The 18,457-nt window shown below is 41.0% G+C and overlaps 1 protein-coding gene across 1 annotated transcript in view; it reads left to right on the top strand.

Moving 5' to 3' along the window:
- Positions 1–18,457, top strand: part of Shld2 (shieldin complex subunit 2) — a 72,444-nt gene that overhangs the window by 327 nt on the left and 53,660 nt on the right. The window lies entirely within an intron of this gene.

The raw sequence follows: 18,457 nt of genomic DNA, 5'->3' as shown, positions 1-18,457 counted from the left end.
GTATGTACGTATGTATGCTTTAAGTGGTCCAGGATCTGATTTGTAAATTATGTTTCAAAATTTAAAATTTGTAAATTATAAGTTTCAAAATTTAAATTGTAAATTATAAATTTTATAAATTATAATATATAATTACACACACATATATATAATATTCTTTAAATGGTCCAGGGTCTGATTTGTAAATTATAAGTTTCACAGTGGTAGCCAGGCTTGGGGGTTGTATGCCTGGAACCCTAGGACCTGGGAGGTGAGGGTAAGGGATTGAGTTTGAGACCAGCCTGCGCTACATGACACACCCTTTTTTCTTCAAAACAAACAAAAATGAATCTACATGAGAATTCATTCTCTCTCTCTCTCTCTCTCACACACACACACACACACACACACACACACACACACACGTACACACACACACACACACACACACACACACACGTGCTTGCAAAGGCCCAATAACATCCTTTAAGGCAAGTCATCAAATGCCACATTGCCACATTACTAGTGAAAGCACCCCAGGTGACAACCTAGATCAGTTAAATGACATTCATTTACCTCAGTGTACTCTGAAGCAAAATCGATCCTTCTTTACCAGGGCAGCTTATATCTTACCTTACTTACCGAATAAATGATAACTGTTAATTATATTTTGTATTTTTTTTTTTTTAGTAAAAAAGATTATCTGGCCTGCTCCATGATTTTGCCTTGATGTGAAAAGATTAAGGTACCGAATTTCCTTTTCACTTGATAATAGTATCACTTTATGATTTTACATTGTAAGAAACAAAACATTCCATCTCCTACCTGAAGCTTCAGGAGAATAGAGCCCTCTGATCCTGAAGTTTAAGCATAACCCTGCTAGTGTCCCTGAGGACATGGTTTTCTTTCCATGTTAAAATCTTTGATACATTTTCAGAAGAATGGTTTAAGAACTTAGTTTTATCTTTCTTACTTGTTTTTTAGTTTTTTTGTTTTGAGACAAGAGTCTTAACTCTATAACCCAGGCAAGTCTGTAACTGAAGTTGTGGTTCAGGCTAGGATTGCCTCATAAGCTACCTTATCAGATATTTTCTTTCTTGATAACCATAGCCTTCAAAATAAATAAGTAAATAAATGTTTAATACTGCTTTTTCTATGGTTTAGTTACCCGAATGGAAGGTGGTGGAGTTGACATTTTTAGAAGTGATGAGAAACACAGCGGTAGGAACGATTTTTTTTTTTTTAAATTGCACATCTGTGTGTCAATATTTTAAAAATGACTCTCAGATCAGTGGGCATGGTGGTACTGCCTTTTTTTCTCAGTGCTTGGGCAGCTAAAGCAAGAGAGTTGCCATGAATTTGAGGCTATCCTGGGCCACACAGTGAATTCCAGGATAGCCAGCAAGACACTGTATTAAGGAGAGAAAGACAAACCAACAAAATAACAACTCAGAATCTAATAATGTAGCTGCTTCTATTAAGAATTTTTAAAAATGTTTTAACACATGCAAGTTACATAACATTTAAACAGTGTATATTTATAGGTTCTAAAAAGTAAGAAGAGTGAGTAGGCGCGTTTTTGACAGCATGCCTTGAACTCTGGCCGAGGGGCTTATATCTGATTTGGAGAGGAGCTTCGCCTACATAGTGAGAACCTATTCCCCCTACCCACCAAAAAAAGGATGTACTTCTACAAGTCCCCCTCTTTAACCCCTGTTTAGTATAGTTGGAGTTTGCCTTCCACCCTGAAGGAGGTGTTGTAACCCCTTACTTGACAGAAGGCACTGAGGCTCAGGGGCTCAAGTAAATTGTCAGGGTTCACCTATCTAATAAGTAGGCTGTGATTCAAACATACGTATATGACTCCAAAACTGTGTTACTTTTGCCTATTCAAAAATGTGTATTTGTTTCATTTAGAATTACATTTGATTGCTTTGTAAAATATATGAATAATGTCCAAATTACAGTTTAATTATTCATAGTAATTTCCATTTCAAAAAGAGACCAAAATTTAACTTGAAAGGAATTTTAGTCTTTGATAGCATCCAACAAAGACAAATTGGTTTTCTGCCTTTGAGGTTGATATGACTTTTTCTTGCTATTTTACAATCTTGCCCTGTTCTTGATCTGTAGTGCTCTTTTGTACTTTCAAGTACTTGAAAAAGATTTTAGAAGAATCTTAGAACTTAGACATAACATATAAATACATGAGCAGAAATCATTGATGGATTATTTAGCTTGAAAGAGTTGTATACATTTTCTATTCTGTACATGTCATTTAAATGGAATCATTCAGTATATGATCCTTAGATGCTGTAAACGTATATTAATGTAGCTACTTCATTGCCTGACTCTACCCCTCCTTCTCTATTCATTTATTATCTATCACTAAACTGTACCCACAACTGTCACATTTTTAAGATTTATTGGTTACAGACAGGTCTTTGCTTATTTTGATAGGAATAGTATTTGTTATGAACGTTCTTCTACAAGTTTTTGTGTAGAAATAATTTTCCATTCTCTTGTGTGTTTAACTGGGAAGGGAATTGCTAGGCTGTGTGGTAAGTTTGAGATATACCTTTTGAGAAATTGTCAAATTATTTTCCACATTGACTGCACTATTTTAATTTCCATTGTCCGTGTAAATGGATTCCAGTTTCTCTCCTCACCAGTGTTTCTATCTTTTTGATTATAACATCTTGTGGTGTTAAGTGGGATCATTTGCCTCTCCTTGGAGTCTAATAGTCTAGTAATGTGGAGATTGAGCATCTTGCTGTGTGTGTGTGTTTCTTTTTTCTTTCTTTCTTTTTTCTTTTTCTCGGTTTTTCGAGACAGGGTTTCTCTGTGTAGTTTTGCGCCTTTCCTGGAACTCACTTTGTAGACCAGGCTGGCCTCGAACTCACAGAGATCCTCCTGCCTCTGCCTCCTGAGTGCTGGGATTAAAGGTGTGCGCCACCACCGCCTGGCTCTTTCTTTCTTTCTTTCCCTCCCTCCCTCCCTCCTTCCTTTCTTTTTCTTTCTTTCTTTCTTTTTTTTTTTTGAGACAGGGTTTCTCTACACTACAGCTCTGGCTGTCCTGGAACTCACTCTGTAGACCATGCTGGCCTCGAACTCAGAGATCCGCCTGCCTCTGCCTCTAACTAAAGTGCTGGAATCAAAGGCTTGTACCATTACACCTGATTCTTCCTTTCCTTTCCTTTCCCTCCCCCTCCCTCCCACCCTCCCCCTCCTTTTTTTCCCTTCCTTCCTTTCTTTTTTTCTTTTTGGGACAAAGTCTCATTTTATAGCTTAGTATAGCCCAGCCTATAGCAATCTTCCTACTTCAGCCACTTAAATATTGAGCTTAGAGATGTGAACTTTGATGCCTGGATTGTCTTTTTATTATTTATTTATTTATTTATTTATTTATTTATTTGAGATGAAGAGGGTCTCATGTATTGTAGTGTGGCCACAAGCTCACTTTGTAGTTGAGGATAACTTTGTACTCCTAATCCTCCTGCCCCTTCCAAGTATTGGTATTAACAGGCATGTGCCACCTCACTCACTTGCCTTTTATTAGTGAATTATGAGAATTCTTTTGGTACTTCGGCTGTAAGTGCTCTGTCAAATATATGTTTGCAAGTGTTTTCCTTCTTTCTAAGCGTTATCTTTCCTTCATGTGTGTATACGATATTATATTCTCTGGAAAATAAACTTGTTAAACTTGTTTATATATCTTCATTTCATTCATCCATATGCCCATTCTTTTAATTAAAATTTTATTATTATTGTGTGTTGGGGGTTGTGCCTGTTGCTGCGCATATGTAGGTCAGAAGACAAGTTTTCAGAGTAGGTTTTCGTGGGGGTCCCTGCAGGTGTCATACAGGGAAGTGAACCCCACGAAGAGATAAGAATGAAAACCCGGTGCAGATTGACTTTGTCAACCTCAATCAGACTTCTGGGAGTCTCATGCCAGGCAGTTCATTGTCGGCTTATTTAAAACAGTACCATTTGGGAAAAGGTTTCTGGGGACCAATTAGTCCAATCAGTCCAATTTCAGGTGCACAGTAAGGCTTAAGGTGTGACTACATGGAGATTCCTTTATGTAGTACATGTGACCATGAGGGTGGGTTCTATAGCTAAAAGGCCTAGAATCTAGTGTGCTCTCTAACTGATAGCATAGAGGTCAGCAGGCCATAAAGTACTTGTGACGTCTACCGTAGGGATGGGTAATGGTGTAGGAAGGGAAGATGGGAAAGGGCCTAGGGATAATCATTCTAGGGAATTAGGGTGAGATCTGACCCCACAGAGAGCAAAAAGGTCACCAGGTCATTAACCTCCACTCTCAGCTTTCTGGATGGAATGCAGGTATTTGATTGGTATCCCTTGAGGAGACACCCCTGTGTGATTAACATTCCTGGTTCTCTTAATACTCTCCTGTGAGAACAAGGACCTCTGTGCCCCCAACAGGTTTTCTCTCTAACATGTGGGATCTGGGGATCCATTCAGGTCATCAGGCTTGGCAGCAAGCGCCTTTACCCACTGAGTCACCTCACTGGTCCTCATTCATTCTGATGTCTGCACCACACTGTCCGGATTATTGTAGCTTGTTTGTTTTCTGGTTTGAGACAAGTTCTCGTAGGTAGCCCAGGTTGGCCTCGGCCTTGCTGTGTGACTGACTGGACTTTCCTGCCTCCTGAGTGCTGGTTCTCTAGGTGTCTTCCTCTCTCTGGTCTTCGCTTTCTCCTTTCACTGTAGCTTTGTTCTGCATCCAAACTTGTTTGTTTTTGTTCTCTGCCACTTGAATTTCCGTGTGAATTTTAAGATCTTGCTGATCTCTGTAAAGAATTATGATGGGGATTATGTTGACTCTATAAATCAATTTGGGACAGTTCTGAAAAGTTATATGAGATTGTAACCATGAAATTTGGTAGACTAACAGAACTGGTGCCTCAGTGGTGAGCATATTTCAAACGCTGAGCACTTTGGTATCAGGAATAGAATTGAAAATCGTAAAGACGTCAGTAGTATGTTTTGGATTTATAGATTTGTACACATCTGACTTAAGTGTTTTTGTAGAATACCTTTTAAGGCATCAGTCTGTGATTCCAAAATAAAATGTGTAGTAAACTAATACAAAATAAAATGTGCCCTTCCTTGAGTTTCCTTTAATTGTGTGTGTGTTTGTCCATCCATGTGTAATCTGTTTTAGCTTCCCACTTGCTGAGATTGCATTCCTGCACCGTCATTCCAAGTTTGTGCTTCTTTAGGCAAATTAATTACCAAGTATTTTATTTTACTGTTTTGTGAGATATGGTCTCACTGTGTAGTCCAGGCTGACCTTGAGTTTAATCTATAGCATAGGCTAACCTCAAACCTGAGATCCTTTTGTTTCTGCCTACCAAGTATTGGGATTATAGGCATGTGCTACCATGCTTGGCTTTCTTTTATTCTTTTAAATTTTTTTTTTTGTTGTTGTTGTTTTTTGAGGCAGGGTTTCTCTGTGTAGTTTTGGTGCCTGTCCTAGAGCTCGCTCTGTAGACCAGGCTGGCCTCAAATTCACAGAGATCTGCCTGGCTCTTCCTCCCAAGTTCTGGGATTGAAGGCATGTGCCACCGCCGCCCGGCCCTCTTTTAAATGTTTTTTGTGATGGGTCCCAAGTAGCTTATGCTGACCTAAATTCATACATAGCCTACTCTGGCCTGAACTCCTAACCCTCTGGTCTCTGCTTCTCAAGTGCTGGGATTGCAGGCATGTGCCATCAACGATGCCTAGGCTTTAGGTGTATTTTAGATAGAATTTAAAATACTAAAATTACATCTGCCCTGGTGTATATGTGGAGGTCCGAGGACAACTTGCTGGTACTGGTTCTCTCCTCCTATCATGTGGGTCCTGGGAATTGACCTCATAGCATCAGGTGTCAAGCACCTTCACCTGCTCAGTCACTTGGCAGGTGGTTTTTAACTTCATTTTCATTATTAATGTAAGCAAACAGTTCTTTATTGTATGTTAATGATGTTATAAAGGTCAGCCATACTGAAGTGGCTTATTTTTATAGTTATCTTAGTAAAGTTCTTAGGATTTTCTCTATATAAGATTGTGTCATCTTCAAAAAGTTCTATTGGGGCTGGAGAGATGGCTCAGTGGTTCAGATCACTTGCTGCCCTTCCAGAGGACCCTGGTTCAATTCACGGCGTGGTGCCCACAAGGTAGCTCTCAGCTATCTGTAACTCTGGCCCTAGGGGATCCTCTGCCCTCTTCTGGCAACCGTTGGCACTGCACACATGTGGTGTACAGACATACATGCAGGCAGAACATACACATAAAATAAATACTTTAAAAAGAAAAATCAGGGGTGGTGGTGGCGCATGCCTTTAATCCCAGCACTTGGGAGGCAGAACCAGGCAGATCTCTGAGTTCGAGGCCAGCCTGGGCTACCAAGTGAGTTCCAGGAAAGGCACAAAGCTACACAGAGAAACCTTGTCTTGAAAAACCAAAAAAAAAGAAAAATCAGAAATTTGTTTTAAGAAAGAGTTCTTTCTTTCCATTTTGTGTATACATAAATGAACGTAAGTTTTAGATCTAAGGATTTCTGTTCCCCACATAAGTACAGTAAACATTTTGTTTCCTAGCTAGTAAAAATGATAATACAGTCTAGCAGAAAAAGGCAGACATTGACTATTATTTAATACATGATGAGAAATCTTAAGGCTGATTATACCCCTGTCCCTGGAAATATTAATTGTAATAGCAATTATAGCTAAAATTTAGTACGTTTTCTGATATTTCAGCCATCTGATGTCTATTCCTCTTTTCCTCCTCAGTGCTCTTTTGCCTCCCCTCCTGAAGGGAAAAATGAAGTAAACGGAGGAGGACATGACTGTTCCTAAAGTGTGGAGATTTTTATTCTAGAGAGAAGAGATAAAGCAGACTAGGGAAGAGTCCAGGCTGAACATGGCTGGCAGACTAAACTAGACCATGAGAGGAGATGGGGGGAGCAAGAGAGGAGCCACCAACCAAGAAAAGTGACCTAGGCAAGAGGCCAGCGTAGCCCACATGGCTGGATTACACATCAGGCTGGGAGAAGGGAAGCAGACACCCAGCCCCTGGGAGGGAGAGGTTTAGGGTAATGGATGGGATCAAAAGGACTGAGTGATGCTGGGAGGGCTGGCCAGAGTCTGCTTGGATGTATTAATAGACGCCTCAGTTAGGCATATGTCCTGGGTTTCTGAGACCTAACATTCCAGCCTTTCGTTGATGATGAAGGGACTAGGTAATCTCTTATGTAACCACTTCCTGTTTAAACTGGGATGTCGTTGGGGCCCAGCAAGGCTGGGATGTTGTACAAAGCCGGGAAGGGAGAGGAGTGCAGGCTGGGGGACACTTGCTTTGCTCACTGCCCAGGTTCTGTGGGACCACCTGGGGTGGTGAAGTGTTAGGCTGCTTTGGAGCCATCTGGGATGTAGGTTCCAAGGACTAGCACTGGCCCATTGCAGGCAGTTTTGCAGCAGCCTGCAGCTGATTGGACAGCTGCCGGGACCGACAGAAACTAGAAGGTAAAGTTAAGGAGTGTAGGAGAAAATCTTTGTCTTGGGTGTACATTTGAAACTTCCAGACTCATAGTCCTGGTAGTTGGGGGAGGGGAGTCCTAAGACTAGGGGGAGAGAGCGATTCCACCCTTAGGAATAGGCAGGTGGGGAAATTTAGGAGTACTTATCTGATGTCTGTTGGACCTGCAAGAGGTGGATCCAAATGGATTCCCTGAAGCTTACATGAATTTTTTAAGTTTATTAAAAAAAGAAAAGAAAAGAAAAGGCTGGGTGGTGGTGGTGGTGGCAGTGGCACATGTCTTTAATCCCAGCACTCGGGAGGCAGAGGCAGGAGGATCTCTGTGAGTTCGAGGCCAGCCTGGTCTGCAGAGCTATTTCCAGGACAGCAGTGAAACCCTGTCTTGAACACACCCTCTTCCCCACCAAAGAAAAAAGTACAAGGCAGCACAGCTTGTTGGGTGTGGCCAGTGCAACTGGCTGACACTCACTGTGGAAATGTAGAAAGGTGGGGAACTCTTTCAGTAAGAACAGTTCATCATGTCCTTAGAAAAGAGATGCACTGACTGTTGAGTGCCTGCTGCCCTGTGAACAGAGTGAGGAGCAGCAACCTCCCACTCTGCAATGCAGGACTGTGTCATGAACAGAAGTTTCATGGGTAGCAAGCTCAGCACCCCCCCCACCCCCATCCCCCGCAGCCTCTGGGCAGTGACAGCAGGGACAGAGATGAGATGTCCAGAACCCAGCTCTGGCCCCATGGCTGTGCTCAGAAGAAAGAACAGGATGCTGTGGAAGTTAAGAAAACAACAAAAAACTGAATGGCATTTGAATGGTAAGAAAGCTAAGTTAAAAGTTAGGGCGTATCTGTTAAGCAGTTAAAAGTAGACATAACTGAAAAGTATACTAGAAAAATAAAAAGTAATTTTCCCCTAATCATGGCAGACTTATGGCAGAAATAGTTGTTTATTTTATTTTTTTTTGCGGGGGGATCATATTTTGAGACAGGGTTTCTCTGTGTAGCCCTGGCTGTGTTGGAACTCACTCTGTAGACCAGGCTGTCCTTGAGCTCATAGAGATCTGCTTGCTTCTGCCTCCCAAGTGCTGGGATTAAAGCCATGAGCCACCAGCACTCAAGAAACAGACTTTTACTTGAAGTCATAGATATGAGCATAATAGCACTTGCTCCTTAATTGCAATCAGAGTTTTCAAAAGGCAGAAGAGATATAGGCCAATGACACTGATTTGCGGAGTCAACTGAGCAAGCAGGGTTCTGACTTCAGACTTGGCAGCATGGAGGGAACAGGTATTTGCTAATGAGTTTAGTTAGGCTGTTTGGCATATCTAAATAAAAATGACTTAAACTCAAGCCATAAACTAAAATAGCTGTTGCCTATCAAGAAGCCTAGAGATAGGGCTTGCTTCTCACTGTAAGTACAAAAGTCAGTGATAACGTCAGATACCAAAGTACTCTTTTTCCTGTTTTATGTTCAGATAGCTAGTGATAATTTTCCTAACGGTTATAAGATGGCTATCTTAGTTCCAGGAGTCATAGGCACACTCAGCTAAGTCCTAAGAAGGATCAGCAGTTCCTAACTTTATTAGTGCAGATAACCCTTTCCAAAGGTTACCATCCCTTTTCAGGTCTCTTAGGCCCTAGTAGCTAGGTCTAAGTTACCTGTCCATGCGCTGGCTGTGAAGAAAGCTAAGAGGTCTCTCCCCTCTTAAGTATAGGCGGGCTTTACCAGCAAGGAGGAGGTATGGAAGAAGTAATTACTTGAAAGGCAACTTTCCTAGTTTGCTTTATCTTGCTGTGATGAAAATCATGAGCAAAACCGACTTAGGGAGGAAAGTCTTTATTTGTTTTACATGCCCTGATCACAGTCCATGATAGTGGGAAACCGAGGCAGGAACTTTAGCCCAGCCCATGGAGGAATGCTGCTTACTGTCTTGCTCTTTGTAGTTTGTTTAATTTTCTTTTGTTTGTATTTTTCCAGACAGGGTCTCTCTATTATGTAGCCCTGGCTGTTCTTGAAACTGCTATGTACCACCAGGCTGTCCTGAAACTCACAGAAGTCTACCTGCCTCTGTCTCCAGAATGCTGGGATTAAAGGCAAGTGCCACCATTTCTGGCCAGCTTGCCTTCTTACACAGGCTCAAGGATGGTACTGCCCACAGTGGACTGGACCCTCAAACAGCAGTCATTAATCAAGAAAATGCCCCACAGACTAGCCTTACAGGTTGATATGATGGAAACATTTTCTCAGTTGAAGTTCCCTCTTCCCAGATAACCTTGGCTTGTGTCAAGTTGACAAAAAACTAGCCAGCATAGCAACCAATGGTGTTTAGCATATTTGCCACAGAAAATAACTACCTTGTTGTTTATCACATTGTGATAATGCATTTCTCTAGACTATAGTTGAATGGAGGGATTCTTCTGGAGTATGATTTGGGAATTATGATGCTTGTAGTTTGATGTTTTCAACACTAAAATATGAAAATTCTGGTTCTCTAAGATTTTATATAATGATGATCATTTTAAGATAATGCTTCTAGTTTTTGAATAACAGCCTATAAATAACTTTGTGGTCTGGTGTTTACTGTGTTGTTAGATAGGATGACAGAACAGAAAGCCATCCTCAACTTGTGGGGCTTATCATCAAAATCCCATGCTGAAATGATCGTGACAGGTCGTCTGATAATGTTGTCAGCAGTGTAGGACATAGACATAGCTGAAAACAATGGGAGTGCTACTTTGGCCTTTATGTTGTTAGAAGTTCTTGTCTTTGTCCAGGGCAGAGCTGACAGACTCTAGACTGTCCGTTGCAGTGATGCTTTATCACAAGCCTAATTTAGGGTAACACTGCTTTAAAGATACGTAAGGAAGTGGGGTAGTGGTGGCACATGTCTGTAATCTCAGTTCTTGGGAGGCAGAGGCTGGCAGATCTCTGAGTTCAAGACCAGCCTGGTCTAGAGTTAGTTCCAGGGCAGCTAGGGCTACATAGAGAAACCCTGCCTCAAACCAAATCAACCAACCAACCAACCAGCCAACCAACCAAACAACACCCCCCTCACCCCCAAATCCAAAACAAGATACTCTATTATCCGTAGAGGTACCCTTTAGAATATTTACCCACCACAGTTTTTTCTGTCAATATAGAATATTTATGATTGTCTTCTTGGAGAATCCTTGAAAATGAAACACAAAGAGATTTTACACATATACATAGACATGCATATAAAATATAATAAAAACTTTAAAACATTTATAAATGGCTAAATAAATGAATGAAGACATGGAAATGCAAATAAAAATCACTGATACTATTTCATATCCTCTAGGAATGACTGCAACAGTAATAAACCAAGAAACTGACAGGTGTCAGTGGGATGTGGAGAGATGAGAACCTGATGGAGACGATGGAGTGCAGCAGTGGTGGAAAATAGCTTGGCAGTTCCTAAAGGGGTTAGGCACAGTTACCGTGTGATTTAGCAACATTCCTAAGAGATTTGGAGCCATGTGTATATACAGTATCTTGTATAATAGTGTTGATGCCACTGGGTGGTGGTGGCGCAGGCCTTTAATCCCAGCACTCGGGAGGCAGAGGCAGGCGGATCTCTGTGAGTTCGAGGCCAGCCTGGGCTACCAAGTGAGTTCCAGGAAAGGCGCAAAGCTGCATAGAGAAACCCTGTCTCGAAAACCCCCCCCCCAAAAAAAAAATAGTGTTGATGCCAACTGTATTAGTAATAATAGAAACCTGAAACAATCTAAATGCCCATTAGCTCATAAATGTGTAAACCAAGGTGGTATTTTCCATACAATGGAGTATTATTAGCTATAAAAGAGAATGAAATACTGTGCTTGGAATATAGCTTAGTTGTTAGAGTGCTTGCCCAACATGCGTGAAGCCCTGGGTTTACGCTCTAGCACCTTGTACACTGGGTGTGATGGTGCTCACCTGTAATTCCAGCACTTTGGAGGAGGAGGTAGGAGAATCAGAACTTCAGGGTCATTATTGACCACATAAGGAATTCAAGAACAGCGAAAAGACTCATGAGAGTCTCAAAAAACAAAACAAGAAATGAGAGCCAGTGTGGTGGTGGTGGTGGTGCATGGTGGGGGTGCACGCTTTTAATCCCAGTACTCAAGAGGCAGAGGCAGGCAGAGCTCTGTGAGTTCGAGGCCAGCTTGATCTACAAAGTGAGCTCCAAGACAGCCAAGGCTGTTACATAAAGAGACTCTGTATTGGAAAAACAAAAAACAAACAAAAACCCTCAAAGATAAAACAAACAAACAAAAAGCAAAAGGAAACAACAATACAAAGACAATACAAGGAAATGAAATACTGATTCATGAAACACCACCAATGAACCTTAAAAACATTACTAAGTGAAAGAAGGCAGACACAAAAGAATTACATTTTATGATCCCATTTCTGTGAGATGTGCAGAACAGGCCGCTCCATGACAGTAACAGGTAGATTAGTGGTTTCCAGGAGGTGAGAAGCAGAGGCTTGGGAATCGCTCTTAAGCACATAAGGCTTTCTTTTGAGGGATGGACACATTCTGGAATTAGATGGTGGAGACAGTTGTAAACATTGAAGTGATCAATTGTATCAATTTTATCTCAACACTTCTTTCTTTTCTTTTTTACATTATTTGTTTTGTGTATGTTTGTGCATGTGTGGCAATTGTGTCAGAGCTTGAGTGTGGTGGTCAGAGGACAACTTGTAGGAGGCCACTCTTCTACCATGTGGGTCCCAGGGATCAAATGTGGTGGCAAGTGCCTTTATTCACTAAGCTATTTCACCAGCCTTCAAACTTATTTTCACTTTAGAATTAACTACATTTCTCTTAGCAACCTAGTTAACCTCTTCGTTTTATATTAATTTGTCTTTATACTAGTAGTTAAATGCCATTGATCCACAGAATCAGTGTGTGGTGAGATTTTGCAATAAGAACGTTGTCAGGAAGAGAAATTATTTTTCCTGGCTGAGTATGTAGCACAGTTCTTGCATGCTTGCCTATCATTGGTTAAGACCCTGGGTTTGATCTCCAGCACCTCAAGATAAGTAAATACTTTCCCTCCAAGTATGAAGCATACTAAATGAACAGTTTTAAATAATGAGTGATGTTGCCAGATGTAGTGTATGCCTGTAATCCTAGCACTTGAAAAGCAGAGGCAGAACTGTTGAGAGTTCAAGGCCAGCCTGTGCTACATGGCAAGACCTCGTCTCAAAACCCCAAACTAAACCCGAATCAAACAAAGCTAGGAATTGGTGTGATGCAGTTTCTATTCTTGAAGATCTCTATCTATTTCATGGAGATGGAGACTGGATTGAAGAGATTCAGTGACACTGGTGCTATCATAGGTTGTCACAGGCTTTCATAATGCCACCGCTTGAAGATAAGTGGTGACATAGGACATTTTGAAATTGAGATGTTTGCTAAAGTAACCACATGAAGTTGCTAAATGGGGAATAGTATCAAAGAAATGAGTTCAGGATGGTCTGGACCAGAGCTATAAATGCAAATGGTATTTAAAAGAATGAAAAGAAAACTTAGGGGTGCAGTGTAGAAACAGGGTAGTTCCCAGGGTGTAGTCATGAAAGACCCCACATGCATAGGTTTGGATGGTGGATTCTGTCAGCTCTGTCAGAGTGCACTTGGGTCTGCAGAATGGCAGAGAGGGAGTACATTTCTGCTAATGACCCGAGTTCAGTGCTGCGCGTGCATGTGCGTGTGAAAAAGACAAGTGTACTGGCCTGGGGATAAAGCTCAATGGTAAGGTGTTCACAGCTTGTGCTGGGTCGTGTCTTGGATTTGATCCCAGCTGTACCACCACATTTTAAATAATGATAAATGTGTCCATTTTAGCTTACCAGAGAAGCAGCCGTGACAGTGATAAGAGTGTTTTTAGTGTGGTGATGAGGACTGAAGTCAAGTTTAAAGAGTAAACTTTAAACATGCAGAAGTAGACAGTGTACCAAAACAGTTTTTGAGAGATTTGATTAGAAAGAAAGGAAAAAATACCTAAGGGTAGGCAGCCTATAGGTGATAGTCGACAGGGAGGTTTGCTTTGAAAGTGGTAGACTAGGAAATGCGTGCTTCTAACAATGACCATTTGAGAGGGAGAGGTTATTGTAATGGAGATGCTGTACAGGAGTTGTATGAAGACTAGGACAGAGGACATGGTACCTTAGGGAGTCTTGCAAGGGCCATTTTGGAGAACATGAGGTCACACAGAAACTAAAGAAGCAAGTCTGATTTAGGAATTTGAGACAGCAGGGGGCTATCTATCTATATCAATGTCCTTTCTTAGAGACTAAAAGATCCAGAAAGCCTAACTTAGAGATGCAAATTTTGTCATCACCAGGAGTAGGTAATGTAAATAAGGTGACAGAGCAAACAGAAAGGTCCTGGGGGAGTGTCTGAACCTAAAGGTTGAATAGAGAGAAGTGATCTGAGACTGTGAGGAAGAGAGGAAATCATCGAAGAGCTTCTAAGTGGCTGGCTTCTTTTTGGTGATGGTGATGGTGGTGTTGGGGATGGAGCCTGGGGCCTTGGGCATGCTCAGCAAGTATTCCAGTACTGAGATACATCCTCAGCCTTTTTAATGAACCTTTTCCCAGTCAAGTTTGGGATGACAGCAGCTGAAATGATAGGAAAGGACAGGGTGAGTAGATCTAAGACATTGAGAAGAAAGGGAGAGTTTTGAGAAGGTCTTTGGAGACAAAGTGCAGGCAGATGGAATGAGGGTATCCAGGAGAACTGGGGCAGTGCATTTCCTACTGTTTAGTATGTATAGTAGTTATGTGAGTGATTTTATCTGAGAAGGTAAGGTAAACAATTCACCTGGTCTTGGTATGGATTCTGTGGCCTAGTGTGACACAAGGGATAATGTGGCAAGAGATTACAATAGTAAACTTTTAAAGTGATGGGCTTTGAGATTAGGCTGATAGAAAATAAATCAGAAGATGCTGCTGGGATATGAAGAGCTGAGAGGTAAAGATTGGGTGTTGTCATTCAAGAGTTGGAGTACAGTTGCTGTTAACACAGAATGTTGGATCTGGCTATTGAATGGATTTCAAAGTGAAGGTTCTTAGCATTGAGAGAGGGGACTGTAAAGCTTGTTATAAGGTTGTTGAGAGACAGTGACAGAGGCAGGGAGTGCAGGAACTCTGAATAGAGTAAACAGGTCAGTAGTTAACAAAACCACATGCATCAAGGTAAAAACAGATGACATAGCGTCAGGAAGATTTCTTTTGTTTGAGGGCAACAAACGGATGGTGAACAAACAATGGTTTCTGTGGGACTGCATAGTTGAATGGAGAGTGGTTTGCACTTGACCTTGGTTCAGTCAGTTAAGGATTCAGAATACTTGTTTACATTAGAACAGTGTAAAGGGCTGTTGGGGTACACCTTGGGAGGTTGCGTGAAGGGAAGAGGAGAGGGTATGTATAGAACAGGAACTAGACAGGAGCACAACAGGAATGGCAGTTAATTGTTGGGGGTTATATTTGGAGGATTGTTGTTTGTTTCTGCTCTTTTGTGGGGCTTGACACCCAGCTCCCAGATAAATCACACACAGAGACTTATTCTTAATTATGAAGGCCTGGCCTTAGCTTGGCTTGTATCTTGCCAGCTTTTCTTAACATTAAGTTATCCATCTGTCTTTTGTCTCTGGGCTTTTCCTGTTTTTTTTTTTTTTTTTTTTTTTTTTTTACTTCTATAAATCTTACTCTTACTCCATGGCTTGCTGTGTAGCCGGGTGGCTGGCCCCTGGAGTCGTCCTTCTCTGGCTACTTCCTTCTCCCAGATTTTTCCTTCTATTTTTTCTCTCTCTGCCTGCCAGCCCCACCTATCCTTTCTCCTGCCTTGCTATTGGCCTTTCAGTTCTTTATTAGACCATCAGGTGTTTTAGACAGGCACAGTAACACAGCTTCACAGAGTTAAACAAATGCAACATAAACAAAAGTAACACACCTTAAAATAATATTTTGTAACAGGATTGTAAATAGGATGAAGAACACAATCATCTCAGATGTTGAAGTGTCAGTTTTATGGAAAAATATGTTTATGCTGACAGACTGAGATGCTGGATTATTGAAAACCATATAATGTCCCTGTTTCCAGTTCTGCTTACTAATGTTTAACATCCTTTGCTCTTGCTTAGTGTGCCATAAAGCACCCGACTGTAAAGCTGTTTTATTCTTGGCAGAGCTCAGCTGTGAGTGATGAGAAGGCTTACATGGAAGCCGTTGGAACTGCTTGATTTGGCTTTTTGGCTTCAGCAATCTTGTCTCTGTGAGATGTGTGGGTAGAGATAACTTACTTCAGGCCTAGTTAAGAGTGAGAAAACAGTGAGTCTGCAGGTCTTGGGAAAGCCTGATGCCCTATTAAGAAGGGATACAAAGAAACTGAATCCCAGTAGGAATTGCTGGGTGGGACTATCACGTTTCACGGTCTGCTTGATTTTTATTTTTGTCTGTGTGTATGTATGTATGTGTAGTAATGCACAAGCCATGGTGTGCCTCTGCAGGTGGGAGTCCGTTCTCTCCTCCCATTGTGGGGTCCAGGGACTGAACTCTGGCTGTCAGCTTTGCATGGCAAGTGCTTTTAACCTCTGAGCCGTCTAGCCACTCCTTTTCTTACTTTTTTTGAGATAAGGTTTGTTGTTAACTCTGGCTGACCTTCGACTTGTAACAGAGGGATGACCTTGACTTTCTGAACTTCCTACCTCTGCTTCCCCAGTGCTTGGGATTACAGGTACTGTTACACATGTTTTTTAATGTGCTGAGGATGGAACCCAGGGCTTCATGCATGCTAAGCAAAAATGTGTGACCAGCAGAGTCACATCCCCAACCCTGATTCATTATCTTTTTCTAGAAATGAAGAGTTAATGCTAGTGCAGCAGTATTTAAGTTAGTTAAGTTCTAGTGTAGCCTGAAGTGCCACATATTCAGCACCACTGATAGTTGTGTTAATTATCTTTATTAAATGTTTTATAATTTTACACAGATCAAAATATCACTTTGTACCCTATAAGTATGCAATAACATAATTATTTATTAATAAAATAATTGACTTGGTTGTCTGCTTTTATCTCCTTTAAACAACCTCTTGTCTCCCGTAGGGAAACCAAGTCTGGCTGTCCCAGTCATATCCCCCCCACCCCCAGTTATGTTTCTTACCAATGCTGTGAATTAGAATTACAGCCTGAGTGCTGTCCACTTCTGTCCTCTGTGTTGAAAGTCTGGATGCTCTTCATTCCTGCATCTCAGCATCTCTTTTTTCTCAGTATGACATTTTTAGACATAATATCTGTATAATGTATTTTGATCATATTCACCTCCTGTTACACTTTGTTGTTGTCCTCCTCCTCCTACTAATCCCCTGCCTCCCCTCTTCCCAAACTGCTTCCTTTTGTTTTTTGTGTCTGTTTGTGTCTGTCTCTCTCTTTGCCTCTCTCTTTCTCTCTCTGTGTGCGTGTGCGTGTGCGTGTGCGTGTGCGTGTGTGTGTGTTTGACCCACTGAGTTTAATTGTGGTTGTTTTCATGAGCATAAGTTGGGAGTTGCTTACAGGAGCATGAGTAACTTACCAGTGGCTACATCATTGAAGGAAATGTTTTTTACCCCTCTAGCAATCATAGTTGCCTATAACTCCTCAGGGAGGGATGGAACCTTATGAGCATGTCTCCTCTCCATGCAGGGATGCTGATATACCCATTCTTGTGCAGGTAATCACAGCAGCTATGAATTTAAGAGCATGTCATGCTCAAAAAGTAGTGTTCCACAACACCTCATCCTCTGTGTCTTTGAAATACAAAGTATTTTTTTAAACCTTATTTTTATTTTATGTGTATGGGTGTTTTGTGTGCATGTATGTCTGTGTACAACGTGCATGCAGTACCTGATGGAAGCTAGAAGAACATGTCAGATCCCCTGGGACTGGAGTTATACATGGTTGCATGCCACCATGTGGATGCTGGGAATTGAACTTGGGTCTTCTGGTAGAGCAATTGGTACACTTAACTGTGAGCTATTTCTCCAGCTGCTCTGTGTCTTATACCTTTTTTGTGCACTCTTTCATGATGTTACTGAGCCTTGGAGAGGGTGATGTAGATGTCCCATTTAGAGTGGAGCATCCAACAGTCACTTATTCTCAGAGGTTTGATCAGTTAGGAGCTTTTACAGTAACGTTGCCCACTGCAAAAAGAAGCCTTTATTCCCAAAGCAGCACTAGCCTATGGCCATAAACAATTATTTAGAAGATGATGTGGTGCACACATCATGTCCAAAACTAGAAAATGTATCAGTTCATAAAGTTGCTAAATCAGTCTCAAAGTTTGTGTCTCCTGAGGTCCTTTGCTACATTAACTTTGGCATGTTTAAAATATGCTTCAGATTCAGTCAGGTCATAAACTACTTAAAACAAAAAGCATGGTGCCTTTTTTAGGTTACTAGGAGATACTAACATGTATAACTCTGCTCTATAAACCAGGAATAATTCTACTAGCAGAAACTATGATTTAGAATGTGTTTAACCATCTCTGCCTCTTCCAAAATAATAGATAATATCGAAAGGAATTCACATCTCACATTTTTTTCCTTTGTAACTACTAGTCTAGTTTGCCTCCTCTGCTAAAACTCTAGACCAAAGACAATTAGTAGCAGATAAGAGGTGAAGAAAATTTGAGGGAATACAATTTTATTCTTTTATTTATTTTTTGACTAGAGCATGTTGTTTATTTACAGTTTTATAGTTTTAGTATAACAAAATCCACCCATATCATGTCAGCATTTTATTCCTTCAATACTTTCTCCTAAATTTGTATTATATTAAGACTTTTTTTTAAATAGTTGTTTTAAATACAATATATTTTGATCATATTCTCTCCCATCTCACACATTCACACATTCTTTTATTTTTCTTTTTAGATATCCTAATGATG

The sequence above is a fragment of the Peromyscus eremicus genome, chromosome 9, assembly GCF_949786415.1.
Source record: "Peromyscus eremicus chromosome 9, PerEre_H2_v1, whole genome shotgun sequence".
NCBI classification, from domain to species: Eukaryota; Metazoa; Chordata; class Mammalia; order Rodentia; family Cricetidae; genus Peromyscus; species Peromyscus eremicus.
The sequence above is the reverse complement of the archived record's forward strand: the minus strand, read 5'-3'. Positions and strand labels throughout refer to the sequence as shown.